This window comes from Dipodomys merriami, unplaced genomic scaffold (assembly GCF_024711535.1).
Source record: "Dipodomys merriami isolate MVZ:Mamm:240054 unplaced genomic scaffold, mDipMer1.0.p SCAF_181, whole genome shotgun sequence".
NCBI classification, from domain to species: domain Eukaryota; kingdom Metazoa; phylum Chordata; class Mammalia; order Rodentia; family Heteromyidae; genus Dipodomys; species Dipodomys merriami.
Genome location: NW_027203171.1, coordinates 416,913 through 424,736, shown reverse-complemented (window position 1 = coordinate 424,736; position 7,824 = coordinate 416,913). Strand labels below are relative to the sequence as shown.

The following is a 7,824-nucleotide window of genomic DNA, read 5'->3' as shown; positions in this document are numbered from 1 at the left end:
AATGGATGAACATAGAAATATTATTTTAAAAAATCATCTCTAAAACAAGTCACTGATGGCTCACGACTGTAATCCTAGCTATTCAGGAGGCTGAGATCTGAAGATCTCAGTTCAAAGCCAGCATCAGTATATATATTTGAAGGATTTTTTTCTTCCATGAACCAGCAAAATCCCAGAAGTGAACATGTGGCTCCAGTGGGAAGAGTGCCAGCCTTGAGAAGAAAAGCCTCGTAAAAGTGAGAGACTGAGTTAAAGCCCCAATGCTAGCAAAAATCAAGCAAATAACTAATTTAAAAAAATCATCACAGAGCTTTCCTCATCTGTAAAATGGAATGATGAACAAGATAATGGAAGAATGAAGGAAGAGAATCCTGAAGGGCCTCAGTTCACCCCATTCTATCCCCAACACCTAGCAAATTTACAAAATCACCTGCTCATTAGAGCCCAACCAACTAGGCCTGCCTAGCCTTGTTGATTTAGTGCCACCTGCTGGTGCAGATGCAAAATGCTGCATATTGCCATCCTATGAGTCACTTGGGCAAGTGTCTAACTTGCTTCACACACCTCTGCTATATAAACACAGTAGACTCGTTCTGCTCCATATCCTGCAACTTCCTGGCTTGTGATTTTCAGATTATTTCTTTTCTATTACTTCTGCTGATCCTGGGGCTTGATCTCAAGCCAGGGTGCTGTCCCTTAATATTTATGCTCAAGGCTAGCACTCTACCAATTGAACCATACCTCCACTTCTGGCTTTTTGGTGATTACTTGGAGATAAGAGTTTCATATGAGCTAGGTGTTAATCGCTCAGGCCTTTAATCCTAGTTACTCAGGAGGCTGATATCTGAGGATGACAGTTCAAAGCCAGCTTGGGCAGGAGAATCTGTTAGTTTCCTATCTCCAATTATTTACAGAAAAATCTAGAAATGTTGCTAACTTTGAGCAAAAGAGCTCATGAATAGCTCACAGATGCTGAGTTCAAGCCACAGGACTAGCAAAAAAAAGTTATAGGTTTTTCTTTTTGCCTGGGCTGGCTTTGAACCCTGATCCTCAGATCTCAGCCTCCTAAGTAAGTAGGATTACACACAAAGGGCCCTTCTTACAGAAGTTCTGCCTCCTATCACCTTGACCTTCAGCCATCCTGTATGCGAGGCCCTAGAATTCATCTCATCCTGCCTTGAGCAGTTAAGCATGTGGGCCACTGGGCATCACATTGTGGCCCATCACCCCTGGAAGACTTGTACATGAACACTGGATTGATTGGAACTCAGAGGTGTTTCCTTTCTTTTTAGTCCCCTTTTTTGTAGAGATCTTCATTTCTTTGGTTTTCAATCCCAAATAATTTAATAATCTTACTGATATCTCTTCTTTTAAAACTGATCACACCTCCTTTGTGTGCCTATTTTTAAGGTCCTTATATGGATCTTGTGTACTGCTGTGGCTTCTTCTGACATGAGCTTACTCAGGAGGACTAATGCTTGTGCAAAAGATGTGATAAGTTTACGTGTTATGAAGGAGTCTGGACAGATTCAATGACTGGATGAGTTTGTACTGATTTATACATAACACTAATATAATATTTCATATTAATGAATTGTAATCTTACTGATTACTTCAAAGCATTATATGTGTGCTTATATACATATATGTGTCTATATGTTTGTCTTTGAAAGAATGGCAGGTTTTATTTTAGAACTATATCAAACTCAAAAATAGTAATTGGTATAGTTGATATTTCGAATGAAGAAAGCAGATTTTTTTTTGCCTCCAATCATCAATTTTTATTGAGCATTTACAGTCTATTGGACACAATAGAACATACAGAAAATATTGTCCCTGCTCTGAAGGATCTTACATTCTGAAAGAAAAAAATCTTTTTTTTCTCAGTCGTGGGGCCTGAACTATGGGCCTGGGAACTGTCCCTCAGCTCTTCAGCTTGAGGCGAGTGCTCTACCACTTGAGCCACAGCACCACTTCTGACATTTTCTGTGTTTGTGGTGCTGAGGAATAGAAACTAGGGCCTCATGCATGCAAGGCAAGCACTCTATCACTGAGCCACCTTCTCAGCCCCACCTGTCTTTTAAAATGACACTTTTATTTGGTGTCTTCTGTAACATTCTAATAAAATATTCTGTAGAGTGAGATTTGGTATAACTCAGACCCATCATTACTTAGAGAAGATTTAAAGGCAAACAATGGCAGACCGTTCAGGAAGAGTTTATAGGAGATACACAATCTCATCAAGTAAGGTGAGATGTGCTGCAGTAGAGGATGAGGTTAATAGTTAGTGGAATGCAGGCAAAGAAATCAAGGGATCTTAGACAGTGAGTAGAGCCAGAAAAGTCATGTGACCTTTTCCAAAGTACATGGCCACCAAGGAGGAATGGTTGGTGACAAGACAGAAGGCTAAATAAAAGGAAGGTAATCCTGTGCACCTGACAAGTGAAATGTCCAAAATCAGAAGGCAAACTGAATCAAGAAATTCTCAAAAACCAAAACAGAATTTATAGTTAATGCTAACCAATGTCATGATGGGTCAAAAACATTGTGGCTTCCTAAGTTAGAAAATGCTATATATCAAAATTTTAACTGGAACATATTACTTTTCAAATCAATTTTCCCCTCCCGAAGGAAAAACTTGGCTCTGTAGGAGATGGTCATTAGATAGATTAGTATTTTTGTTATTGTGATAAACTTTGCACTTTAAATTTGGTGAAAGCCCATTAGCTGCCAAAAGGGAGTAAAGAACAAGTTTATAATAATGTACAATTCCTTTTGAGGTGTTTCAAAACCAAAAGACTAATTTACATGAAAGTTATAGAAAAAGTAGTAATAATGATTACCAAACAGTTCATTTTCACTGCATCTTTACTTTTACATTTGTTCGTAGGTTGCCTAAAACATTTAAATACAAATAAAATGTGTAGCAAAAATAAGCAGCAAACATTACAAATAATGGAATGTGAACTATTTCTGCCCTTATCCAGAGTTAATTGAGACACAACTTTGTCTCAAATAATACTTCTAGTGCTGTACTCTAGGTGTGCACACTGAGATAACTCTTCCACAGAAATACATGTTTCCAACATGTAACAGCCATGGAATATCTGTTTGTACCACAGGCCTACAAGTGTGCCCAAACTTTCTAATATCCGGAATAACTACACCTGTGCCTGAAACAAATTTTCCCTTTTATTCTCCACCAGTACAAACCACTATGTAGGAAGATTTCTTCACTTTGACATGGAAGCAGTTTTAACACTGGCCTTTGTCAAGTCAACATGTACCAAAGTACATGCCAAACATTTACAACTTGTATAAAAATTCTACATCCTCAGATTGGTCATCTCAAGATGAAAACAGATAGCTCACTAAATGTTAATGGTCAATATCTATTCCCCTAATATTAAGCAACAAAAATTACCCTGGGGAATACAGAAATTCAAATAGAAGCAACGTAAACCTGTCATAAATCATAAACAACAAACTATTTGTGGGACAGCATGGATGATAAATGGTCTACTGTCTAAATTTTAGAATGAGGCAGACAAAAGTTGGAAAGCCATTTAATTTTCCCCTCCTTCTCCTGCTTTCACTTCATCTTATAACCACAATGTCAACTTTTCGCTCAGTAACTACGTTATTAGCGTGCGGTCTTTGAATCACTCTTCACTGAATGTATCAAGTTCAGCAATGACTTCATCAAAAGATGTCTTTGCAAGAAAGCTAGCTTTCTCTCGGGAGTTCAGAATTTCATAATAAAACACCGAGAAGTTAAGGGCCAGACCCAAACTGATAGGTTTATCAGTTGTGAAGCTTGGACTCTGGGTCTGGGCGCTGTCTCTCAGCTCTTCAGCTCAAAGCTAGTGCTCTACCACTTGAGCCACAGTACCACTTCCGGTTTTCTGAGAGGTTTATCAGATATAAGAGTCTCAAATGTTTCTTTCTTGCTATTGTTTCTAACATATTTATAAGATTTCTTTATTGCTTTGTATGTCCCTCCCTGATGGTATAACCCCTGTTTTCACTGTATTTGATGTTGTATAATTTGTGGAGGGGAAGGGAAAAAACAGATTGTTTAAATAGGGATACAGGTGGACCCATTGCAACAATAAGAAGTACAAGACGTTATGTCGAAAAACAAATTTTACAATTTTGGCACATGGGGGTGGAGAGTGTGATGAGATGTGAGGGGGAGATAGGAAGGGATGGGATGGGGAAACAAAGGAGGAGGCAACAACGCTTGATAGGAAATGTACTCATTACCTTGCTCATGTAATTGTAACCCCTCTGAACACTATTTTCACAAGAAAAAAAATGTCTCTCAGACATTCCTGCTCGGGCTGGGCTGGCTTTGAATGGTGATGCTCAGATCTCAGCTTCCTGAGTAGCTAGGATTATAGGTGTGAACCACCAGCTCCCAGCTTGCAATTCCTTTTGGCTGATCTCAAAAGCTTCTTTTTTTTTTTAATTTAATTTTATTTTATTTGAGAACATACTGTACAGAGGGGCTACAATTACATGGGCAGGATAATGCATACATTTCTTACCAAGCATTGCAGCCTCCTCCTTTGTTTACCCTTCACCTCCTTTCCCAGCCTCCCCCCTCCCCCCACCCAATTATACCCCCCTCCCCCCCACACACCGACATTGTAAAGCTGGTTTTGACATGACATTTTGTACTTCTCATTGTTGCAACAGGTCCACCTGAATCCTTAAACGACTTGTTTGTCCCCATCTCCTCCACATGTTATACTGACATCAAATATAGTGAAAGCGGGGGTTACACTGTGGGGGAGGGACATACAAAGCAACAAAAAAATAATCTTATAAATGCGTTAGAAACACATGCATGAAAGAAACGAAAACATTAAAATACATATTTAAGGGTTCTTGATATGCTGGTTATGAACGATTCACAATCCCTTTCTTGTCATCAGCAGCAGCAATCTCAGCCAAGTATTGGTAGTAGTCTCTCTTCATTTTCAAATACAAGATTTTGCTCTCTGCTTGTGAAGCACTAGGGATGCAGAACTTTTCCAAAAGTGACAGTGAATCACTGTAGCTCTCTCTTAGCTCATTCTTGATTCTCTCTATGTTCTTCATCATCTGCTGTTTTTCTCAGCACCTTCCATTTATTTGCTCAATACTTGAAATGACACGTAAGATGACCTATGTTTGTCTATAACATTTCTGTAAGCAACTGAGAGAAGATTCCTTTAATCATTAGACAATTCAGCTCTTTGCTCAGTGACAGACTTCATGTCACCATATTGCTCATCCTGCTAGGTCAGTTTGGCCTTCTGTACCAGCTCATTTGTACCCATGACTGGATTTTGTGTCCTGAGTAGGTGGTGGAGGACAGACAGGGTTTCAGTGGCTTCTGGGTGGTGGCAGGAGTGGCATCAAGGCTGAGTCTCGGCCCCCTGGATCTTGAAGTTCACAGGCTCCAGTGATGGGGTTTCCTCCAATCCAATTTTATTGTTTTTTTTTTATTCACACTGAAATTTTCAATCAATGAAAGACATTTTGATTGATTTTATATTTTAAAATGATTTTATATCCTGTCATTATAGTAACTTGTGGTTGTGGGATTTATTTTTGAAACAATACAATGTCAATGTGTATGTTGGCAGGTGCTCAATGTGAACATTCTATGACCTCTTACGACAATGATGAGATGAAGAATGAAGTTTCGCCTTCAACTCCAACTGTCATTCAGCGCCAAGAGGTTCACATTTGTGAACAGTAGGGATATGCTCAGGTTCCTTCTAAAATTCTGAGAAATGGGAAATCTTTACTATTGCTATAGAGGTATGTTTAGAGTTTCTGAATGCTGCTTTTACAAGAGACTGCTCAATGTTACATAATCTATATTCCTCATCTTTTTTTTTTTTTTGATCAGTCGTGGGAATTGATCTCTGGGCTTGGGCTCTATCCCTGTGCTCCTCAGCTCAAGGGGAGCCCTCTAGTGCTTGAGCCACAGCACCACTTCCAGTTTTTGAGTGGTTTTTATTGGAGATAAGAGTCTCATGGACTTTCCTGCCTGGGCTGGCTTTCAACCATGATCCTCAGATCTCAGCCTTCTGAGAAGCTAGGATTACAGGTGTGAGCTACTGGTGCCCAGCTATTCCTCATCTTTTAAAAAAATTCTCTAATAGGGGCTGGGAAGGTGGCTCAGTGGTAGAGTGCTTGCCTTATATGCATTAGGCCCTGGGTTTGATTCCCCAGCACCACATAAGCAGAAAAAGCCAGAAGGGGTGCTGTGGCTGAAATGGTAGAAAGCAAGCCTTGAGCTGAAGAGCTGAGGGACAGTGCCCAGGCCCAGGAAAGACAAAAAAAGGAAGAAAGAAATAAAACCAAGCAATATCTTTACTTATTTTTAAATTTGCATCAAAATACTACATTTTGACTTAAGGTTCTGCAATGAAAACATTTTTAAAAATATTTTCCTAATTTAAAATATTGTAGTTCTTTGAATGTAAACATCTTTTTGTAAACATCTTAAAAGAGAAAATGTAACAGGGGGCACCCCTTCACTGCCTTTATCAGAAGGACTTGTGATACAAAATAGAACAATATCAAAATTTGATATGTTGCATAAGGAGTAGAGCTCCAAGCTTGAGCATAAAAACGAAAGACTAATGTACCATGAGTTTAAAGCTCTCTACGAGCACAAACAAAAAAGCTATACATATAGTAATAGAATATCATGAAACAAATTGTGCATCATCTTATTTGTTTTGATGTCCAAATAGAGAACATTAGACATGGAAATCCAGAAATTTTGGATGGGTTTTCAGAGTAGTGTGTGTGTATGTGTGTGTATGTGAGAGAGAGAGAGAGAGAGAGAGAGAGAGAGAGAGAGAGAGAGAGAGAGAGAGAGAGAGAGAGAGAGAGAGAGAGAGAGAGAGAGAGAGAGAGGATAACTCTCCCTGAAAGAGAGAAGATAACTTTGTCCCTATGACTAGGGGGATCCTGGGGAATTGGTCACAAGGAGTAGTGTCATCAGGTCAGTAGAGTGCATAGTGGATGATGAGGAGAAAATAGCTTGGATGGTTCTCAGTGAGTTAAGGACTGTGGGAGTGACTGGGTATCTATCCTGAAGCAGCTGGTGAGGGTAAGACTGACTGGGCCCCTGATTGTTGAGGAGGACCTGAAAAGGCAGATAACTTTTCTCAGCTGAACTTGACCCCTGGCGTGTTTGACTCACATCAATAATCAGGAGAAAATTGTCATTCTCTTCATCGCATCACTTCAGTACGACAAAAGAGTAACCGGGGCCAATCAGTCAAGGAAAAATGAATTCTTGGCACAGATATCAATTGGTAATTGGTTCAGGATGTTCTGAAATGTGAACCATCTTGGGAGCCACGTAGAACAATGGTCACAGGTGGGGTCACCTACTGATCAGAAAGGCGCCCTAGAGGTCTTTGGCAGCAAGATGGTGAGTGGATTGTACAAGTGTGCTCTTCCTCATGTCCTTCAGAAAAAGTCCATTTAGAAGAAGGTGACCTATTTTTCGTCAGGAGTGGAAATGTAGACTTCGTAGGCATTCATGATTTGAATCTTTTTCTGGCTTAGACTATCTACTAGAGCATCAGTATTTCCAGGATAAGTTTGTTGATGAAGGTTTGAAGAAATGGAAAGAGACTTGCTCTGGCTTTGGATTCCATGACATCATGCAGAGGAATGAAGGGTTCCAGGAGATAGCTCTCTAGCACTCAACTAGATTCTTTTCTCATTACCATCACTCAGGAGTGTTGGGATTCTGAGGAAGTACTTAAAAAAATCTACACTTCCCTCAAGGCTGGGTTGAGATCA

At 39.6% G+C, this 7,824-nt stretch overlaps 1 pseudogene; it reads right to left on the bottom strand.

The window, feature by feature from the left end:
* Positions 1-3,566: 3,566 nt before the first annotated feature.
* Positions 3,567-5,327, bottom strand: LOC138830042 (14-3-3 protein zeta/delta-like; annotated as a pseudogene).
* Positions 5,328-7,824: the final 2,497 nt, after the last annotated feature.